General features: G+C 37.0%; 1 protein-coding gene across 8 annotated transcripts in view; it reads right to left on the bottom strand.

Moving 5' to 3' along the window:
- R3HCC1L (R3H domain and coiled-coil containing 1 like) overlaps nucleotides 1–23,946 on the bottom strand; it is a 76,535-nt gene that overhangs the window by 39,920 nt on the left and 12,669 nt on the right. For 7 of the 8 annotated variants that reach the window (XR_004346139.1, XR_004346140.1, XM_032607905.1 and 4 more), the window contains exon 2: nucleotides 17,053–17,161. The exons of the other annotated variant lie outside the window; for it this stretch is intronic. The gene's annotated coding sequence lies outside the window, so the exon portion shown is untranslated. The remainder of the gene's footprint in view (nucleotides 1–17,052; nucleotides 17,162–23,946) is intronic. 8 annotated transcript variants of the gene reach the window in all.

Genomic DNA, 23,946 nt, shown 5'->3' with positions numbered 1-23,946 from the left:
ACGTCAACATTAGTAAAATAAAAAATAAATAAAAACTGTAAAGAAAATCTAAATAGGGGAACTGTCTTAAAATTACAGCCCATCCACATAATGGGTTGACATCCAAAACATAATACTAACTGAAACAAGAAAATTACAATCCAATTCATTTTTTTTGTTTGTTTGTTTTTGCACAAAAGTGTACCATCAAGTATAGGCTATGGTTCCCAGCCCAACGTTTGACTAGCCCTTATATCAGACAAATTACTTAATTTTATTGTGGCAGAAGTTACCACTTTAAGCCTTAGTTTACTCAAAGTATAAAATGAGGATAACAACAGACCTATTTCATAGACACAGTGAACAGATTAATTAAACGATGCACATATAGAAACTTGCTAGTCATGTTAAAAGTCTCAATAAAAGTTAGCTATTATTTAAATAGGCAGTTGAGTTCCTTAAGTTACAAGTTTACACAAGGAATCAAAAGTCCTTATAATACAATAATATTCAAAATGTGCCTTGATCACATATAAAATCCATTTCTACTTGACACTAACATCTACTGAAACTATGTATCCTGGCTTTGCCCATCAATCTCTCACTAATAGTCTAATGTTGTAAGCATCCAATAATACAAAGTAAACACAATGCAATTCAATTGTAAAGTGAAAATACAAATATTGAAAAGAATGCAGGATTTCATGAAGTCTATAAAAATACTGAAGGAAGTACTCATCTCAGAGCAAAACCCTTGGGGAATGAAGTTCTGGCAGAATCAAACCAGTGAACAACTGAAGAAGGGAAGATCTAACAAGGATGATGACAGGACAGGAATCAAGAAAGGAAATGTCAAGGGCTAAAGAAAACTCTCTTGAGAAACTGTTAAAGCTCTCAACAGTTTTGGTAAAACTGAAGCTCTTGTCTAATCTGTATGATAAATACTAAGAAAATCAAAGTAAAGGATGCTATCAGACTATCACACAATTTTAGTGAAAAAAAATTATACAAAGAAAGCACTTATATCATTCTTTGTTAATTGTAAGAATTAGCACAACTGTAATTACAACCTCAATTTTATTAAATATGTGGTAAAATAAACATTTTCATGTCAGAAAAAAAAAACCTAACAGGTTTTTTTCATTAATAACTATGAAACTTTAGTCTCCATTTTAAATAGGTCCACTTTAAGACATATTTTCGAAGTACCAATTTTCTCATTTAACAAAGTTTTCTCATAAATATATATTCCTAAGGGGAGAAAGGCTATCATCTAAACTGTTAACAGTGGTTACATCTGGGAGAGCAGAAAATGAGAGAGGGAAAAGAATTAAGAATTACTATCTTTTTATACATTTACCTCAGTTTGTTTGAATTTGTTACAATAAATGTAGTTATTTTTGTAATTAAAAACAAAATCACTAAAATTTAAAGGTATGCTATTGCTTTAGTATAAGAGGCCATTACCATACATTGGTGTAGGAGAAAGCAAAGGTAATGAAAACTGACAAACAGATCCTTATTGGACAAAATTACTGTAAGTAGGAAAATGATGAATGGAGAAAAGGGCAACTCTTTAATATACTTCATAGGATAATAAAACGAACAGCACAGAAATTACTTGACATTGGAAAGATAATCTCACAAATGTTGCAGAATGCTGAGCAACCTCTACTTTTTGGTCTAAGAATAATCTAGAACTACATTGTCCAATACACTAGCCACTATCCACATGCAGTTACTGAGCACTTGAAAAGTGGCCAGTCTAAATTAAGATGTGCTGTGCTTGTAAAATATCTCTGGATTTCAATGATTTGGTATAGCAAATAAAAAGTAAAATGCCTCATTAATATTCTTAAATTGATTATATGTTTAATAATACTATTTTGTATATAATGGATTAAATAAAACACATTGAAAGTAATTCCATCTGTTTATTTTTATATTTTTTAATACGGCTACTAGAGAATTTAAAATTACATACGTGGCTCATATTTTTGGTCTGTGCTATATTTCTAATGGAACCGTTGCACTAGTCTAAGATCTTGCCATGTCCTTAATGCCACAAGAACACAGTCTGGCTTTTCCTCTTGTGTCTTGCCTGTTTCAGGTTTTTTCACTTTCAGCAAAAAGGGAATGTACCAAACCAAGGAATCAACTAAAACATGAATATAGATAAGCTTATCTCTGCACAAACAATTTAATTTTCCCAAATTTCATAATGATAAAAAAAATAAAGCATCAGAAGAAGTAAAGTCTACTTATATTTCATAAATCAGAAAATAAGACTGATTGGACATTCCCATGTGGTGAAATCTACCCTCAACAAATTTAGGAGCATTTTTTCACATATGTTTAAAACTGTGCAGGGCCTTAGATTTAGAATCATTTAACAACTGCCTTTGTTTTACTGGACTATCAAGAGCATTCACATTCTCACTGGTCTACTTAGAAGTGGGCAAAACTAAGAAGCGCCAACAGCCTTCAGTTCGGTAGCATATATGTGCATCTGTAAAGGAATAAAAGTATCCTAAAAGTAGATTTAGTACGTTTATAATTAAATGTAATATACAAAATATATTAAGTGACACACGTAAACCAATAGATTTCTGAGCACTAAAATATAATTATACACTTTTAACTTCTAGGCATCCCCTCAGAAGATTCACTGTCCTTCACTCGCTAATTTCATAGTCTGGTGAATTGTATCACTATCAACCCAGCAGTTCAAGCCAGAAACCTGGAAGTCATTATCTATGACATTTCAATCAATTAACAAGCCCTGTTCATTCTACTTCTATACTGCTTCCCGTGATTTTCTAAAATACAAGTCAGATTTGGTCATTTCCTTGTTCAAAACTCTTCAGTGGCTCTTTATCACGTACATAAAGTATCTTGCATAGCAGATTTGGCCCTACATGATCTAGCTCCATTGCCACACTAAAACTGCCTAGCTGCCCTCAGCGGGCTGTCTCAACTCCAGCCGCTCCTAATATCAGACTTTAGAGTCCATTGATTCCAACTCCTGACAGTACTAGAAACATGCCCAGCTGCCTTCTCACATCTCTGTGATTTAAGACACATTATTTTCTCAGTCTGATGTCTGCCTGATACTCTCATACCTGCCCTTCAAATCTCACCTTAAAGGTTACCTCCTCTATAATTTCATCACTGACTCCCTGATATACTACGGTCCTGCCCATAAGTTCCCACTACATATCGTTACAAATACCTTCATTAAAACAATTATCATATTGCTTTTACAGGTATGTGTTTGAATGTCTGGCTCTCTTCTAAACAGTAAGTTCCTTCAGTGTAGGGTTAGTGTCTTTTTGTCTCATAGCACTGCATTTGGCACTAAATAAATATTATCTGTTAAAACGTGGCAAGTAAGACTTCTCAATAGGTGATGCTCTCCCAACCCCCAGTTGAGATTTGGGGTCCCATTCACTCCACAAACATTTATTGAATACCTAGTATGTGCTAAGTCCCCTCTTAGACACAGGGAACACAGCAATGAACAAAACAAAGTCTGGCCTCATGGAGCTTACACTGTAATGGTGGAGATAAAAAATAAACATTTAAATATATATTATAATGTTTGACAGTGGTAAATGTGATGGAGTAAAATGAAGGAGGGACAGGAATACAGAGTGATGGGTGTGTGGCTATTTTAGAAGGGAAGACCATATGGAAAAGTGGGGAAGACCACTCTGAGGATTTAATACCTGAGTTTATACTTGAGTTGAATCAATGAGTCACAGAAATTATCTGGAAAAGAGAATTCCAGGAAAAAAAGAAGAGCAAGTACAAAAGCTATGAGGCAGGCCAAGCTTGAAATGTTCCGGGAATAACACGAAACAAGTGCAGTAACAGAGCAAAAAGGGGCACCGAAGTTGGTAAGACAGCTAAGGGCCAGAACAAACAGGGACCTGCAGGCCAAGACAAGGTCTTTGGATTTTATTTTGAATGTGTGGGGAAGTCATTGGAAGGTTTCAGCAAGAGAATGACAAGATCTCACTTAACCTTTGCTAAAGATCATTCTAGCAAAAATGTGAGGAATTGACAATAACGGATAAGAAATGAGGAGGAAAATCTGAAAGTCTAACAATAGACATGCAGCAAGTCTAGAGTAGTAACAAAGGAGGTCACAAGAAAAGGTTGGATTAATCATATATTCTGAAGGCAAAGCTAACAAAAACTTGGTGGTATGGTTCTATGGGATGTAACGGGAAGAGAGGAGTCACTTTGAGAGTTTCGGTCTGATCAACCTGGGTGATGACGGTTAAATTTACTAAGGTAGGGAAGACTGGGGAAGGAAATAAGAAAAGAGGAATCAAGAGTTGTGACATGGACACTTTAAATTTGAATGCCTGTTGGACATTGTACAGTTGTTAAGGAAGCAACTGGAAATATAAGTCTGAAGCTCAGGGGAGGTGTAAGAATTGGAGATAAAAATTTGGAAGTCATCACCATAAAGATTCAAGCCAAGAACAGAAATAAAACTACCCAGGGAGTGACAGAGAGAGAAAAGGCTGGGGGAATTGAGTCATGGGGGAACTACAACTCTAGAGGTCAGGAACGGGAGATGCAGCCAAGCACAGGAGATGGAGGAAGAAAATAGGAAGAAAACAGAAGCATGTAGTATCCCAGAAACCAAATGAAGGAAATTTCTTTAAAAGGCAAGAGTAATCATTTGCATTAAATGTTGAAAAGTCAAGTAGTAAGAACTGAGAATTTTCTACTGGATTTGACAGGATAGAGGTTGCTGGTGACATTGGAATAGTTTCAGTGGAGTTGGGGAGATAAACACCTCACTGGAATGAGGTGAGGAAGAATGACCCAATAGGAAGGGAGAAACTGATGATGAAAATAAGAGATGCGGAGTTTAACTGTAATAAAGGCATATTTACAATAGTTTTTAAATCCTGTAACAAAAAGTTAGCAATTATAAGATTAGAAATTCTGTCAATACCAGCTTTGTCATATTATTAGAAACACAAGGGGAGTATTAAATAGAATATGATACTCTGAATTGCTCAAATATTCACCTCAGGACAGTTAAGGTACCTTGAGCCTCAGTATTTCATATATAGATTAAGCTTACATACTCAACATCTTTCTTTAAAGTTTTTTTTTTTTCTTTTTTGTGGTACGCGGGCCTCTCACTGTTGTGGCCTCTCCCGTTGCAGAGCGCGCAGGCTCAGCGGCCATGACCCATGGGCCCAGCCGCTCCACGGCATGTGGGATCTTCCCGGACCGGGGCACGAACCCGTGTCCCCGGCATTGGCAGGTGGACTCCCAACCACTGCGCCACCAGGGAAGCCCACAAACAACAATTTGAACAACACTTCACCAAAGAAGATATAAAGACCAAAAAATGCTCAACATCATATCTCAGTAGGGAAATACAATTCCATTTATATGACTTCTGGAAAACGCAAAACTTTAAGGACAGAAAATGTATCTGCAGTTGCCAGAAGCTCAGGTTCAAGTAAGGGGTTGACTACAAAGGGGTACAAGGGAATTTTTTGGATCGATGAACTGTTCCGTATATTAACTGTATGGGAGTTATATGACTATGCTTTTGTCAAAATTCACAGAATGTACTCTAAGAAAAGTGAACTTCATATAAATTATATCTTAATTTTTTAAATGAAAAATAATCACATTCTCTAGAAATTCCTACCAAAACATAGCTGACCCCCCTGACTCTTTAATTTTTGATTCTTGCCTTTAAAATATACCTATTTTATACAGTGAGTAAGCAGTGCAGCCTCAATGATGTTATATTAGCATGACTAAAGATCAATTTCGCTCAGGATTTCAGGCTACAGTCTTTCCTAATTTAATTGTGCAGTCATTACTTAAAACTTCCATTGTCTTCTCAACTTTGCATGAGTAAAAACTGTAAAACTTGGTCTCCTTTGACTGTCAACTCTATTATTTACTCCATATATAACCAAAACACAATTCTTTGCATTGCATTCAGGGAGATATATAAATCTGGATATTCTGATTCTGAACAACCTTAGAAAAGAAGGGTGTATTCTAAGATACTCTGGCAATTCCAAATGACATTGGCACATGAATATATAATAATTTTTTCTAAAACACCTTTTTTCATAATTCCTTGCTCAAAAACATTAGTGATTCACCAGAGTCACTAAACTTAGCTGGCATTCAAGGTTCTCCATGATTTGGTGTCAATCTGCTGTTCCAATCATATTTCTACCACTCTCAGACACAAATCCTCCATTCTGTACCAAATGGCCTCATGATCTGTTCATTCCAAATTCTGAAATATCCTCCATGAATTATCTCAGCTTAAACACTCCTAGTTACTAGTCATTCAAAAGACTTACGTCTTTATTTGAAGACACGCTGATTTCACCCTTCTGTGAATTCACGTACATTCATTACCTATGGTATTCATTTGTCATTACAAACAACCTTATGTTCCTGTTTTACTTATGACTGTCATTCTCATACTCTATAATAGTTTCTTGCAGGCAGATACTGTTTCTCAAATGCTTCTTGTATCCTCAGGAATACAAAAGGTACTCAACAAATATTTAGAGAAAAAAATTAATGTGGAAGTTAATTTTAAGTTAATTTTAAATCCCTTTAATTTCAGATTAATTTTAAATTAATTTAAAATACTTACACAACGTTCTGGAAAAGCTTACTTTATAGCTTGAGAGACTAAAGCTAGGGGCACTAGACTTTGCTCCCTGAGGTTTGCTGCTATATCACATTCATCTTCATATTTCCAGAGTTGAATACAATGTCTGACACATGGAAAACGCTCAAATATCTAAATATTTAACTAAATTTCACTTTCTAAGGCCACAAAGTAGGAAATGGAACCCTGGAGTTCTATCCCAATCCCCCCAAGATTATATTAGTGCCTTGAAATGTTCTCTATTTCTCATATTTCTTCAGATTCTCCCTGAACAGACTACAAACATCAAAAAGACAAAACTGTGCTTTCTCCCCTCTTTAAAGCTCACAGAGCAATTATTACAGGACATGCACAGTAGGGCAGAAAATATTTCTGTCCGATTTCTTAAAAGTAACAGAAAGGCAGCTTATATATACTTCTCTGCCCCATGAAAAAACATACCAGTTACTACTCTTCCTACTAGGAAGATTTATTTTTTATCATCTTTAGCACAAATTCTAGAATGCTATCTGCCAGCTCCCATGCCCCAATAAATATGCATCCACAAGCAATTATGGAGATAGATAGCTTATGGGGAGGGGCTACTCTTTGGTCAGGTCCCAATGCTGGCCTGTGGTTAGGTGGAAGGGTAAGTGGGGGTGGGGGGCGGCCCTGTGATAAATTACTGCCCACTCTGCTTAGGGGTATTTATCACAGCCCACTGTCAGGTAAATCACTGGAAAAACACCTCTTCGGTAATTAATGTGAAGTGACGGATGGACAGCCCCTGGTCCCATTAATCAGGAACATCAGCAGCCTACTGAGATTATGAATGTCAGGATGCATAAACTGCCGGTGGATCAATAGGCCCAGGAAGTCATCCAAGGCTCTCATTTCCGAGGCATCTCCGGTACATTAGGCTCCCTCGACCCCTCCCCGAGTCTAAAATGAAAAGCAAGGCTTCAGAACAAAGGGCAAGAGCTGAGGTCTAAAGTGACCACTGAAAGAAAACAGTCAAAGAATGTGGCCATGGCTAGGGAAGTCACCAGGATAGGTAACATGAGCACAGAGCTATACTGACCAAGAGGCTCTCAGAAGTCTCAGTGCACTGGAAAAGCAGGGAGATAACAGTTAACATTCAATACTTAGAGTCTGATTATCTATTTTAGGGGTAATCCAGCTTCTTGCTTCTAATCTTTTACCGCTTTTCCTGTCCACATTTTCCTTTCTTTCATATTGGCACCACTAATACAGAGTAGAGAGAAATAAGCAATTTCTGCTATCTAACAACCTAGGTAAAAATTTCAATTTTAGAGGAAAAAGAATCTGTATAAAATAAAATCATTGAATTATCCCTGAATTTAATTTAGCCTCATCCCTCATTACCATGACGAACTGAGAATTGCCAGCAGAAGTACCCACAGTGTTTACAATTGAGAAAAAGGTGATCTTCCTGATTCATTAGCATTTACAAAGCCGCCTGCCAATATACGACATGGGTTAAAGGCTAAACTGTGTGGTAGGATTCCAGAGAAATTAAATCAGCTCTTAATTCTATTTCTTCTCCAAGTCAAACAAAACATTCTCCATCAAAAGAGTCTGCTCAACTTGTAAAACAGAATGGACCTGAAAGAGAATTACTGTTTGCTCGTCACCCAAAGTTTAGTCATATTTGTATAGGAGATTCGGCTGTTCTTCAGCCTCGTACTGAACACACTCTAGGCTGGCAGTGGCGGGAATGTGACTGCACTTGCTGTCACATCCCGCCAGACCCCAGCGCGGTGCTCTGTGGTCAGACTAAGGCCAAGGCTGCAAACGTTGGTTACAAAGTGTCTCAGAGTTACGGCTGCCTGTTCCGCTAAATGTCATTTCATCCTACTGATGGATGGATGGACAGATGGCTGCTTGGTGAAAGCAGCATTATCAGGCAGCTTCTATGAAGCCTCTGAATGATGGATAGCCCTCTTTCTACTTTCTCCAAACCACCATCGATCCAAGCCATATTTCAACGGTCAGAAGCCCAGTAATATTAAGACACGCAATCAGGTTAAGTTACTTGCAGTGTAAACCTTTAGAACAGAAATTCTAACACCTCTGCTTTGCTGTCAGGAACTAGGCTGAAAATGTTACAGTCCATTCTTTCTAGCTGCTAACCCAATGAATTCCAACGGCTCAAAGCCCAACAGCTGGGCTCCATTCCTAGGAGCACTTGAAAAGCTAACTTGCCTGCCAAATTTTTTACTAGCCAGTTCTGTGAAATGAATTCTGCAGTTGTAGTGAACAGATCTGTGACTATGCATATCCAGTGGAGTGTGAAGCTATTAGAAGCATACAAACCATGCAGAGTTTGTCAGTGATATATAATCACTAGCCTCAAACGTGTGGTGCCCTGGATATACCAAGTTGGCATGACTACCAACATCAAGGAGGGTGATTAAAACCAGGATAGATTAAAATTTTGTCTTTTGCACATAATCCTAAAATGCTGTTTCTATCTAGCTCGCCTGGCTGGCTTCTACTCTCTTGTGTACATATCAAATCATAAGTACTAATCCTTGCCTGTTTTCACAAGCACACTTTTACATCCACTTGTCTGTCACCTTCTAGACACTTATCTCAGCTTGTTTATTTGGACTACATGCCCTCTTTGTTCCTTCCATGTTATCCTGTGCCCTCAGACTCATACAACTGGACTCTATATCAAAGTTACTTCCATTCATGTGGTTAAAGAAATGGACTCTGAATCCAGCTTTGTGATATAGATTCCTAGACCCCACATGCCCTCTCTTTCTAAGCTCACTCATCCCCAGATGACGTCTCTAAATGCTTCACTATCAACTATACCCCAAATCAGCTTGGCTTGGCTCGTGGTCCTGCCCTTCTTGACTGACTGGCTGCCACTCTGAGCCAATGTTCAGAGAATTTGTTTGTATTTGTTTTGGGGGTTAGAAAAATGTCTCAGTGGAGTGGCAATTGTCGTTCTTCTTGCCATAATGGTAGTTTACTTTAATACTTTAATATTTGTGCCTTAACAACACCTATAGTTCTATTCCTAGCAAAAAGAAAAAGAAAAAAAATCATGTGCTATTTTTATAAGATATTGCTTAATTATAATGTCTTATCAAGAATAGCAGTGTTGGGTGGGAGGGAGGGAGACACAAGAGGGAAGAGATATGGGAACATATGTATATGTATAACTGATTCACTTTGTTATAAAGCAGAAACTAACACACCATTGTAAAGCAATTATACCCCAATAAAGATGTTTAAAAAAAAAGAATAGCAGTGTCCTTCACATAAACATTAAAGAATTTTTACAGAATCTTAAATTACATTATTGAAAAAGACTGTATAGGTCAGAATTCAAATAAAGAAATTGAGGATCAGAGCTTGTAATGTGCATGGTTAGATAGATACTAAGTAGCAAAGCAAAACTGGAACCCAGATTTCAATTAAAAGTATTGTGCTTATTTTATTATATTTCTCAGACATCCCACTTTCATCCTTGGGATTTCAGAGGGAGTGAGGGTAATAAGGACTGAATGTCATTTGTATGTGTGCCTGTGTGTTTGTGGGGAGGAAGGTGTCCACAAGTAATTTAAATTTAGCCACTCATACTATTGTGCTTCCCATCAAAGTTGCCAATGGGTCATCTGAGAGTCACTCTCTACCTTAGAGAACAAAATTAGATGAATCCCTGACAACTAGAAACCGCTACCTTTCTCTTCTCCCTTCTTTACCTAGAAGGTTGAAAAGAAAAAAAGCAGAAAGATGTCTAATTCAAGTAGAATCGTAACAGCAAGAAGCTCCACAACTTAAATTAAATGGATAGAGGAGCAATGTGTCCTCTTAATTTCCAAGGTTGTCACATACTGGTCAAATACAGAGCACAAGCTGACTGATTGGACTTCACCCTCTGTTGGTGAAAATGTGTCACTGCTGCATTTCCTGATTGTCAAGCTACTCCATACAGATCTTTATACCTTACAGCTAGCTGAAAAGGACCTTGGAAAATCATGTCCTATAACCTCCTCATTTTAAAGATGAGGAAACTGTTTGAGGAATTTACTTAAGACTTGTAGCTGTTTGAGTGGTAAGTGAGACCAGAGCCCAGATCTCCCATCAACTAAACTAAGTAGTTTGATCACCATCATAGCTGCCTTAACCGGTTTTCCACCTAGTATATATACTCAGGATATACTAGCTGAGCAAAGTTTAATCAGGAAGTCAATTGTGCTGCAAAAATAATCACATAATACACATCAAAATACAAAAAAAAATCACATAATACACATCAAAACCAAATATATTATTCACACTAATGCACATCTTCATTAGTAAATGATCAGGATGACTTTTCCCTCCCATTCCCACAAAAATGTCCTCGAACATTGGACAAGAACTCTACTACAACTATTCTTAGGACCAGACAAAACATTTCTCCTAGGAATTCAAAAAAAGGCAACTCCTCAGAAAAAATAACTGGTGGTAGGTGAATAATAAGGAATGACAATTCTTTAAACTCTTATTTTATTTCTATATACGCCCTAAGTTCATAGAAAAGCTGTTTTATTTGCATTAACCAAATACACGTTAGAATAATCAATTTATTTACAAGGCTATCTCAAGCCAACACAAAGATCCTTTCCTTTCACTAAAAAGTCTTTTTATAGAGTTTCTATTTGGTTAAGAAAGATCTATTAAGCAATAGATTAAGCAAGAGAACAGTGACATATTTTTCAAAATCTGCTGCTGTGAATCACATCTAATTACGTTTTCTGTTCCATTAAGGTGTAGGCTCTACAAGCGAAAGTGAAGTAGTGGCAAAGTAGTACCAACAGTAGTAGCAGAGGAAGAGAAAGAAAAATTAAACAGCTACCTACCATTCAATGAGGACTTAGATATGACAGGGACCGTGCTACATATTTCATATATCTAATTTCTCATTTGATTCCAACTATAATACTATGAGGTAAATACTATTACCTCAATTTTACAAATGAGAAACCTGAAGCTTAAATAACTCAAGATCACACAGCTTCTAAGTGTTGGTTAGGATTTCAAAGCCCCTGCTTTTAACTACTACACTAGATTGCCTGATATTCAGCAAGATGATCTCTTACAATCATCTATTAATTTCATAAATATCAACAATTTGCTTAGAATCTGTATAAATGCATAGCAACCAAAGAGAGCTCAAAGACTGCTGCAGTAAAACAGGAAAATCAACTAGGATAAGAATGAAAGATTAAGGCATTCATGGCATGACTACTCCCAATAACCTTCCAGACTTAAAAGTGCTGACAATAATAATCTACTACAATCTCTGAAACTTCCTCATTCACCTTGCCTCATCCTCAAAGCCATATGGTGAAGAACCTCACCAAGTGTCAGGAGAGGAACTCCCTCTCTTCTATTCCCCGTAAGAATAATCTCTATACTTCTTCCTGCCAACTGCCCTGACCATTTGAAAACGTTACCCTTCTCTACATACTTCCCTTTCTCCAGAGGCACATGGGAACACGGGAACAATGACCAGTGAAACTGATGACACAGTTCCTAGACTGCAGGAGCCTTCAAAGCAGAATATAGGGTGCACTTTCAAATCTGAATCTAAAAAGAAAAGAAACTTGTACATAAAATACCTGCTGCAGAAGGTATTTTCAGATGTCATCTTAAACAGAATATAACAGTTACAGTATTTTAATATTAGTCTGCTTCAGACATTTACAGCCTTCGCCTCTGCGCATGCAGTTGAACAAAGAATATAGCTTGCATAACTGGAAGAAACATTTCACAAAAAATGTGAGTATCAAGACAATGAAAGATGATTGTCTGGATAGATGATTCCAATGGGATCTTGAGGGCCCCAAAATATGTAAACAAACTATGGCATGAAAAGGTTTTTCTTACAACATAACACAATTCACACTCCCAACTTATTTTACACTCCACTGGCCACAGTCGCCAAGCATTGGCACCAACTGATTTCATGCTTTACAGGCTGGGAAACAGTCCGCAACTTAGTCTCTTTCACACTCCACTGATGTGGTAACCCCATGGCTCACCAACTTAACTGTTCCAAATTTAATGTTTGCACCTACTGTTGACCACCTCAAAAGGTAGTCAGATCAAAGCTTTAATATAACTGAACAACAGCAATATAATGTGTAACAGAAATGTAGAGAGAAAAGTCTGCTACCAGCTCTGTATATATACCTGGTGGTAGGGAGAGGAGAGGAAAACTCCCTCCTAAAATTTCTTTCCCTCACTATACATCTGGAGGTTGGTCTGTCCTTCTAGACTTATTTGAAATTAGTTCCTCTCCTGGGTCTCTCCTGGGTTGCATTGATATCCTGTACTTGACAATAAAAGAGTTGAAATGAATAAGGCTTTCAGGGCTGTGCCTCAAACCTGACATACATTAAGCTTGATTTTTTTCCCCTTTAGGATTCACAAACTAAAGCTAATAAACCATTAAGTAAATTTTGAAAGTAGAGACTACTAGGCTTAATCTGTGCTAAGTGTCTTATATATGTTATCTCATTTGACCCCAAGTACATTCTAAGAGGTAGCTATTATTTTCTCAATTTTACAGATGAGAAATCTGAAACTTACTTAAGATCACACAGCTTCCAAGTGTTGGTTAGGATTTCGAAGTCCCTGCACTTAACTACTACAGTAGACTAGAATACATACCTTCTAAAAAATGGGGTAAAATAAAGCATAGCATAGTTTTAAAAAACAGAAATACCAAAGTGCAATAATAACAAAAGAGAATAATTGTAAAGGAGATGGAGTACTTATGTTAGAGATATAGTTACAACAACTCTATGTCTCCTTCCTCTTTGTAGCTACAGTACCAAGTGTGAAAGCCAAATGTGGCTAAGAAACTGAGACACCAAAAGAAGCAAGCTTCATTTTAAAGCAGGCAAAGAAAACATCAGATAATTAATAAAAGCTTCTCTTATACGCAGATTGAAAGTTTACTAATTAGAGTTTCAAGAATAACAAACAATTATCTTAGAATACAGTGATATCTTCAGAGAACTGCCCCTTTAAGGATCAGGAAGACTGTACAGAGTGCTACAAAAGGTTTTCGAAGTAGAATAATCTACTGAACAAACATGGCTCAGGTACTAAATCCTATTCTAATCTATTATTTTTATGATACAAAAAGCAAGATAAATGTTAAAGGTTGGTAAAAGCTAACAATAGGTGATGGTATTTTCTTGCAGCAAACAAATATTTATTAAGTGCACATATTGTACTGAGACCTATGCTGGGACAGTGGAAACTGTAAAGTTGGACCACAAGAACATGGTTTGAACCACATGAATAATGTAGCCTCCTCTTTAAGTTATCTTTACTCAATTGGGAAGATAAGAAATTTTAGAAAAACAAAAAAAGTTGTTTTAAGGTAGTATATAATTGCCAAACAAAGAGAAAAGTTGTAAATGATAAAAAGAGAGCTATCACTTAGGGCCTGGAATAGCTGAAGAAGATGTCAAAAGGTAGGAGGAACTGGAAGCTGGTTTGCAGACTGAGAATTGAAGGGAGATATTCCAAGTAAAAGGAATAGCCTGAACAATTTGAAGAGGCAGTAAGCAAAAAGCATTATTTTGGGACTTTCCTGGTAACACAGTGGTTAAGAATCCACCTGCCAATGCAGGGCACACGGGTTCGAGCCCTGGTCTGGGAAGATCCCACATGCTGCCGAGCAACTAAGCCTGTGTGCCACAACTATTGAGCCTGTGTGCCACAACTACTGAAGCCCACGCGCCTAGAGCCCATGCTCCACAACAAGAGAAGCCACTGCAATGAGAAGCCCGCACACCGCAACAAAGAGTAGCCCCCGCTCGCAGCAACTAGAGAAAGCCTACGTGCAGCAACGAAGACCCAATGCAGCCAAACATAAATAAATTAAATAAATAAATTTTTTTAAAAAAAGCATTATTTTGGAGACAGCTATAGAAACTACTAGAGCCAAAGGTTCAATATAGGAAAGTGTGGAACATTCTGCCAGAAAGATTGTTTTCAGCCTGGAGGGCGTTCAACACTAGGTTTAGACATTCAGTACCCCAAGCAATGGAGAGTCAAGTCTAGACCATACAGACAATTCCTGAGAAGTGATACTATTATTACTGTGTCTCTAGTTCTCCATACCTTCCCTTACACCATCTGCCCATTCATTTACCCTGTCATCTTTTTTAATAGGTACCATCAGGTAAAGGTGATGAGACAGCACACAATGTTAACACTGACATCTCTCTTATGCTTGCTTAACCCGATGGTATCAATGAGCAAGTGTAACATTTAACCAAAACCCAGAAACAGGATCAACAGGAGGGATGGGCTCCAAAACACTGTGCCCCAAGTCTAATCCCATACTCAGTAACAAACATTACATCTAGGGGAGCAATCAAATACACTTATTTTGTATAACCATTCTCAGAACCAGAGAAAGAAGTGAACCGAAGCCTGCCCCACATCATATTCTACTCCACAATCCAAATAATACCCAGAAACTCATGCCTTAATACCTGATGAAGACTCCTATAGTTGGCCAAGTGTTTCTGAAACAAATAGCTGGTGATATATGGATATGTGTATAAAATCTAATAAACAAATAAGTAACAGGATATACATTTGTCTGAGATAAAAGCCCAGTCATTTTGGATCTAGATATGGTAACTGGCCTTACTACCATTGCAACAGTTCCTAGAAAAGATAAAGACCCATCCCCATTACACTGATTTTTATAGTTTCATTTTCCAGCATGAAGTGATATTTCTAGTCTCTTCAAAACTTTTCAATCCATCCAATCCCTACTCTCATCAATAGAACATCTAACCTTACAGTTTTGAAGACAGAATAAAACAATAACAGCTTGAAAGGAAAAGTAAAACACACTACTTCTACCCCACCAAAACCAACTCCAGCTGTTCGTTTCACAATTGTATCAGCAGAGCTAACAAGGAGAATAGCTACCATTCTAATTGCCCACAGAACCTGAGATGCTTTGCTCTTCTCTCATTTCTCCCCCTTCCCATCTCCTCTGTAACTTGCACACGACCACCTCACTCTGCTGTCCATCCTCCCCAACTGCTGCCCAACAATTCACAGGCTGCCACAGATTGTCAGCACTGTGTTTGGGGACTTGAGAATTACCTCTGTAGGACAGCTCAGTGTGTTAGGACAGCATTTGCCCGGACACAATGTCGCTCTTTATAGCCAGTTGCAAATTAGTTTCTTCTTAAAAAAAATAATACTCTCAATAAGACAGGTACAAGGAGATTTTAAATAACCAAGATTAAAACTCACTTGGTTTGCTCTGAGATCTGGGCCGTTTCAGAGTCAGGTACAATAAAATCCCATGCCTCTACTCACACGAGCCATGCACATCATCTAGGAACATCTGAAGTCAGCTTTCCAATGCTAACAGAAGCAAAGAGGCTACCAAAAAACATATCAAAGGAGAATCTTCCTTCCCCTTTTTTCTGTGCCTATGGCTCCTCATCCTTAAATTTTATTTGACAGTACTTTGTTTTAAGCTCAGCTCTCGATATCAACATTAAAAGGAAATTCTGGAAATCACCAGTATCGTTTCATTATAGTTTCCATCCAATTCTTTGCCATGTGCTTCAGCAGCACACAAGTACAGTCATCTTCTGACAGGTGCTGTGCCTGACCCTCTGAAAAATCCTTCATCCCATATATCAGCTTCCCGGTTGCCACTGGCTACACATGAGAGTCAGAAGCTGGAACAGACTGAAAAGATCATCAGAGGATGTGGGGAAGAAAAACCTCTCACAAAACAGCAGGTCATATCAACTTAAGTCTTCTTAGAAAAAAGAATTAAAAATAAACACCTATACAGTAATATTTTAAAAATTAAAATCAGTTTTACTAGTTATCTAATTAGTTTTCATTTCTAAGTTCTTTGATAGCATTACTCATTCTGCTTTATTATGCTTTACTGAGGATTTAATTGCCCACCTAGTCTTCCCGAATCAGTTCATCAAACCTCTACAATAAAACTGCATCTTTGCTGCTCCCTAACTGAACTACAGGGAAGCTAGAGCTGGACAGGAAGGATGTTAATTCTCAGTTCTTACAGTAGAAAGAGACTGAAAAGAGCAAAGATAGTAATTCAACTTTGAGAACTAATTCCAGTATTTAACCAGCCCCTGTTCTCTCTACAACAAAACCAAAATTTAAGAAAGACAGTAAATAGAAGCAAGAAAATCTTCAAAAGACCTTGAATGCCTTTCAGGATATTGCCACTTTCAAACTTGTTTTACATGAGAGTTACAAAATAAAATGACACTTAAAAGAACAAAATATAAGCAAACAGAGTAAATAAACAATATTTCTAAAATATACATAAGTATAGTTAACTGACTTACCAAATAAGTGACATTTATTTTTTGAATAATAAAACTCTAGAACGTGCAGATAGACCGTGTCTGAGGCAAATGGTACAAAAAGTTCCCTTCTGACAGATAGCAGCCTCACCTGGAAAATAACAGTAATAAAAGTTACTTTTATAAAAATATGTAGTTACCACTTCTTTGACACCTGTCTGTGCATTTAACTTTCATGATCTCATTTCATGAATACTAACAGTTTAACACAATGATTTACCATAGAAAGTGCATTGAAAATAAACACACACTTTTTAGAAGCTCAACAACAAAACAGAATAAGGAAATGTATCTCTCATTCTCAGTCCTCTGAGAACTAGTCTGAGGGGGACAAAACATCTACTAACTGCCATCAAAAAAAGAGAGACAGAGAGATAAGAAAATAATACAAATGATCAAAACACAAAAAGATGTTCAACTTCTAGTCATTACTATAGTTCTAACTTTTAGGATGGCACATGGTGGATGTTCAGTAAGAATATGCTGAGTGGGGCTTCCCTGGTGGTGCAGTGGTTGAGAGTCCGCCTGCCGATGCAGGGGACACGGGTTCGTGCCCCGGTCCAGGAAGATCCCACATGCCACAGAGCGGCTGGGCCCATGAGCCATGGCCGCTGAGCCTGCGCGTCCGGAGCCTGTGCTCCGCAACAGGAGAGGCCACAACAGTGAGAGGCCCGCATACCACAAAAAAAAAAAAAAAAAAAAAAAAGAATATTTTGAGCGGATGGCTGGATGGATGAATAAAAAATAAACCTTATCAGTTAGCAAAGAAAAAATAAATCACATCAGTTAGCAAAGAAATCCAAAATAAATATATTTTTTTACCCATCAAACTGGTAAAGATGAAAAAAAGAGCAATAAGGTCCTGTTTTGGTAAGTACAGACTAAACAGGACTCCACCCTGTTCATGGAGGTACACATTTTATTAATGTAGAAAGCATTTTAACAATATTTCAAAATCTTTTATATATCAAAGGACCTTTGGACCAGGCAATTCTCCTTCAAAGAATGTGTCATAAGGAAATAACTGGATTTCTACAGGATACTTATTCCACAACTATTTATAATAGTGAAAAATTATAAATAACTTTACTGTCCATCTATATGGGCCAGGTTAAATTATGGTACATTTATACTATGGAAAACAATACAGACATTAAAAAGAATAATGTGGGGCTTCCCTGGTGGCACAGTGGTTAAGAATCCGCCTGCCAATGCAGGAGACACGGGTTCAAGCCCTGGTCCGGGAAGAGCTCACATGCCGCTGAACAACTAAGCCCGTGTGCCACAACTATTGAAACCCGCGCGCCTAGAGCCTGTGCTCCCAACAAGAGAAGCCACCACAATGAGAAGCCTGCACACCACAACGAAGAGTAGCCCCCACTCGCCGCAACCAGAGAAAAGCCCGCGTGCAGCAACAAAGACCCAACACAGCCAAAAATAAAATAAGTAAAATAAATTTATTTTTAAAAAAACAATAATGTAGTTCTACAAATACTGGCATAAAAATCTACAAACCATATTAATAAGTTTTTAAGAAATGGAGAATTTAACAAGAAGTGTTCAAAAACAATATAAAGAAAACTTTAAAACATTCCTGAAAGACAAAAAGTAGATCTGAACAAATGGAAAGATATTCCTCATTCTTGGATGGAAAACTCAACATCATAAAGATGTCAGTTCTTCCTAAATTAATTTATAAACTTAATGTAATCCCAATAAAAATCTCAATATGAGCAAGCTTTTTTACAGAGACAGACAGCTGATACTAAAATTCAACAGAAAAATAAACTTGTAAGAATAGCCAATAAAACATAAAAAATTTTAAAGCTAGCCCTTGATATACTACCAAGCCTCTATAATTAAAAGTGTGATAATGATGCAGGAATAAACAAACTGGTATAAAAGAACAGAAGTCCAGAAATAAACTCAATGGAAACTTAATATAGGATAAAGGTGGCATTTCAAGATATTGGGCAAGATTGTACTTTTTAAAGAAAATATGTTGAAACAAGTAATTAGCATCTAGAAAAAGATTAGTAACTCATACATTATGCATTAAAATAATTCCAAATGAATCAGGGATCCAAATGTAACAACTAAAACCATACAAGTACTAGAAGAAAACGTGTGTGAATTCCTCTTTACCCTGGGTAAAGGGAAAGGTTTTCTAATTATAACCCAAAATTCAGATGCAACAAAAGACTGAAAAATTGGACCACATAAAAGCTCAAACACATGCACAGACGCACAGACACACACACACACACACACACACACACAGTAAAAGACAACTGACAAACTGGGAGAAAATATGTGCAACATATATCACTATAAACAGCTAATATATATATATTTATTTATATATATATATATTTTTAAAGACACTTAAAAATCGAGGGAGAAAACATCAAAAACCTGATAGAAAAATGAATTTTAAAATACAAGACAATTCACACAAAAAGATATTAAAATGGCCTTTATATATTCTATGAAAAGATCATTAACTACTACTAAGTGAATATTAAAACTGTATCGAGATACTATCTTTTGAACTATAAATGGTTAGCAAAAATTTAAAAGCATACCAACATACTCTGATGATGAGGCTGTGGGAAAACTCATGCACTGCTGGTGGGAATTCAAATACGTACAACCCCCACAGAAAGGGATTTAGCAATACTTAAGAAAACTATATTTGCTTTTAAACTTTTGACCCAACTCTCCTATTTTAGGGATTTACCCAAACATACATTTCCAACGTACAAAAATATATATAAACAGGGTTATAAACTGCAGCAATGTTTATAAATTCAAAATACTGGAAATGGGGCTTCCCTGGTGGCGCAGTGGTTGAGAGTCCGCCTGCCGATGCAGGGGACACGGGTTCATGCCCCGGTCCGGGAAGATCCCACATGCCGCAGAGCGGCTGGGCCCGTGAGCCATGGCTGCTGAGCCTGCGCGTCCGGAGCCTGTGCTCCGCAACAGGAGAGGCCACAACAGTGAGAGGCCCGTGTACTGCAAAAAACAAACAAACAAACAAAAAACAAAACAAAATACTGGAAATGGCCATAGAGAATGGTTAACATCCTCACAATAGAGTACTATGCAACCCTAAGAGGGAGGAAAAGACAAAGGAAGGGAGGGAGGGAGGGAGGGAGGGCGAGCTCTACAAATTGATACGATATGGATACCAAAATATATTTAAGTGAAATGTTAAATTAAAAAAGCAAAGTACAAAAGACTATCTATAGTATGCTAAATTTTGTGTAAAAAGTTAAGAAATAAGAAAATAAACATGTATCTCCTCATTCCTGGGGGAAAAACACACAAGAAGGATAATTCAGAGAATAAGATTGGTTACCTATAGAGGATGGGTGGAAACAGGGTGAAAAGGAAGAAGAAATGGGTGACAATGTTTTGAGTATATATATATATATTTTTAATACAATTCTGACTTTTGGAACCATATTAATGTTTCACATGCTCAAAAATAAATAAGATCAATTAGGATGGGGAGAAAAACTTAGAATACAATAGAAATGAACTGTACTTCAAATAGCTAACATAACCACGTTGTAGGAAGAATGTTGGGGAGAGAAAACTAATCCAAGTAACTTTTGAACATGGTTTCTTGCTCAGTGATGTCCAATAGAGAGACAATGGATGCCACATATGAAATTTAATATTTTCTAGTAGCCACATTAAAATAAAAATAGGTAAAATTTATTTTATAAATTTATTTTACCTAACATATCTAAAATATTTCAACACATAACCACCATATTATTTAAATATTAATGAGTATTTCACATTTCTTATTTCATACTAAGTTTTACTAACTTTACAAACTGTGTACAGTTCACACTCACAACACATCTCAATTCATCTGGGTTAGTGGCTACTTTATTGGCCAGTGGAGATTTAGACTATATGCCCACAGGCTACAGGAAAAAACTATAAACAAATATTGAACTCTACTTACTAGGTGTCTTTTAAGTAGTGGTATGAGTTAGCAATTCTTAAACTATTTTCTGGTATTCCAGGATTAGACCAATAAGTAAAAACATGAATAATGGGGGCAGGTTTCTCACTTTTGGAACAGGGAGTTATAAATACAGAATGAATAAACCCTGTAGTGTTGGACTGGAATCAGAGGTTATCAATATAAACTCATTGCTTTCAGTAGACAGATAAAGATGTATATGAGCGTGTGTGGACACACACACATATCACATATTTCTATTTCCTAGATGTCTACTCAAAGGGCCTAAAGGCAATGATACTGACACCCAGCAGCACTGTCAATGGACATCTAGAGTCCAGATCCTGGCTTACAGAGTCATTCTCTACTAAAACAAACCAGAGCTCTTTGAGGAAATAACTTATTGCAGGACTCAGGCTGGGAGAGTGCAAGATAAGCCTAGAACATCTTGTGGTAAAAAGTGGGGAAGTGCTCCAAGAATGACAAGGGCAAGGCAAAAGGAGAAGGAATCAGCCTGAATGGGGCTCCCACTGGCCAAATCAGGAACAGCGTCAAAATAAATAATGAAATAAAGTATTATAAATAAGTGTATTAGACATGATGGAATTAGAAAATCGACATTTAGGAACCATCATGAAAATGATTCAGGCAGAAATCACCAATGGATGCTGAAGTTAGTGAGTAAAAGTTCAAGGAGTAACAGGATATTTATAAAATCTCAAAGTATTTTTGCAAAGATGCCTCAAAATTACAAACAAAATGTCAATGCACTTAATCCCACTGAACTGTACACTTAAAACTGGTTAAAGTGATAGTTTCTGGCCTTACATTTCTGGTCTTTAATCCATTTTGAGCTTATTTTTGTGTATGGTATTAGGGAGTGTTCTAATCTCATACTCTTACAGGTACCTGTCTAGTTTTCCCAGCACCACTTATTGAAGAGGCTGTCTTTTCTCCACTGTATATTCTTGCCTCCTTTATCAAAGATAAGGTGACCATATGTGTGTGGGTTTATCTCTGGGCTTTCTATCCTGTTTCATTGATCTATATTTCTGTTTTTGTGCCAGTACCAAACTCTTAGAGGAAAACATAGGCAGAACACTCTATGACATAAATCACAGCAAGATCCTTTTTGACCCACCTCCTAGAGAAAGGGAAATAAAAACAAAAATAAACAAATGGGACCTAATGAAACTTAAAAGCTTTTGCACAGCAAAGGAAACCATAAACAAGACCAAAAGACAACCCTCAGAATGGGAGAAAATATTTGCAAATGAAAAAGGATTAATCTCCAAAATTTACAAGCAGCTCAATATCAAAAAAACAAACAACCCAATCCAAAAATGGGCTGAAGACCTAAATAGACATTTCTCCAAAGAAGACATACGGATTGCCAACAAACACATGAAAGAATGCTCAACATCATTAATCATTAGAGAAATGCAAATCAAAACTACAATGAGATATCATCTCACACCGGTCAGAATGGCCATCATCAAAAAATCTAGAAACAATAAATGCTGGAGAGGGTGTGAAGAAAATGGAACACTCTTGTACTGTTGGTGGGAATGTAAATTGATACAGCCACTATGGAGAACAGTATGGAGGTTCCTTAAAAAACTACAAATAAAAAACTACCATATGACCCAGCAATCCCACTACTGGGCATATACCCAGAGAAAACCATAATTCAAAAAGAGTCATGTACCAAAATGTTCATTGCAGCTCTATTTACAATAGCCAGGAGATGGAAGCAACCTAAGTGTCCATCATCGGATGAATGGATGAAGATGTGGCACATATATACAATGGAATATTACTCAGCCATAAAAAGAAATGAAATTGAGTTATTTGTAGAGAGGTAGATGGACCTAAAGTCAGTCATACAGAGTGAAGTAAGTCAGAAAGAGAAAAACAAATACTGTATGCTAACACATATATATGGGATCTAAGAAAAAAAAAAAAGGTCATGAAGAACCTAGGGGTAAGACGGAAATGGAGACGCAGACCTACTAGAGAATGGACTTGAGGATGTGGGGAGGGGGAAGGGTAGGCTGTGACAACGTGAGAGAGTGGCATGGACATATATACACTACCAAACGTAGAATAGATAGCTAGTGGGAAGCAGCCGCATAGCACAGGGAGATCAGCTCGGTGCTTTGTGACCACCTAGAGGGGTGGGATAGGGAGGGTGGGAGGGAGGGAGACGCAAGAGGGAAGAGATGTGGGAACATGTGTATATGTATAACTGATTCACTTTGTTATAAAGCAGAAACTAACACACCATTGTAAAGCAATTATACTCCAATAAAGATGTTAAAAAAATAATAAATTTAAAAAAATGGTTAAAGTGATAAAATTTTGTTATGTATATTTTACAACCAAGAAAAATTATAAAAGGAAAAATAGTGGAAAACCTGGCAGATACTACCTTAATGAAGTGATCCAAGATCACATTACTAATATTTCAACATCCTGTGCCTCCTGACATGATGCCCTGAGAAGCATAACATTACTCCTGTGGTACTTGTGCCAGAAATGGATAACCTGAATCCAGTCATGAGAAAACAGCAGATATACCCAAATTACAAGCACTTTACAAATTAACTGGCCTGTACTCTTCAAAAATGTCAATCTCATGCAAAAACAAAGACTGAGGAAATGTTCCAGATTAAAGGAAACTAAAGAGACATGACAACCAAATACACTTCATGAGCCAGAATTTCCTTCTGCTATAAAACAGTACATTATTGGGACAATGAGTGAAATGTGAAAAAGTCTGTGGACTACATAATAATATTAAATCAATGTTAATTTCCTGATATTGACAACTGTACTGTGCATTCATACAAGAATGTCCTTGTTTTTAGAAAATGTACTCTGAAGTATTTAAG

This window comes from Phocoena sinus, chromosome 16 (genome assembly GCF_008692025.1).
Source record: "Phocoena sinus isolate mPhoSin1 chromosome 16, mPhoSin1.pri, whole genome shotgun sequence".
Classification (NCBI taxonomy): domain Eukaryota; kingdom Metazoa; phylum Chordata; class Mammalia; order Artiodactyla; family Phocoenidae; genus Phocoena; species Phocoena sinus.
The sequence above is the reverse complement of the archived record's forward strand: the minus strand, read 5'-3'. Positions and strand labels throughout refer to the sequence as shown.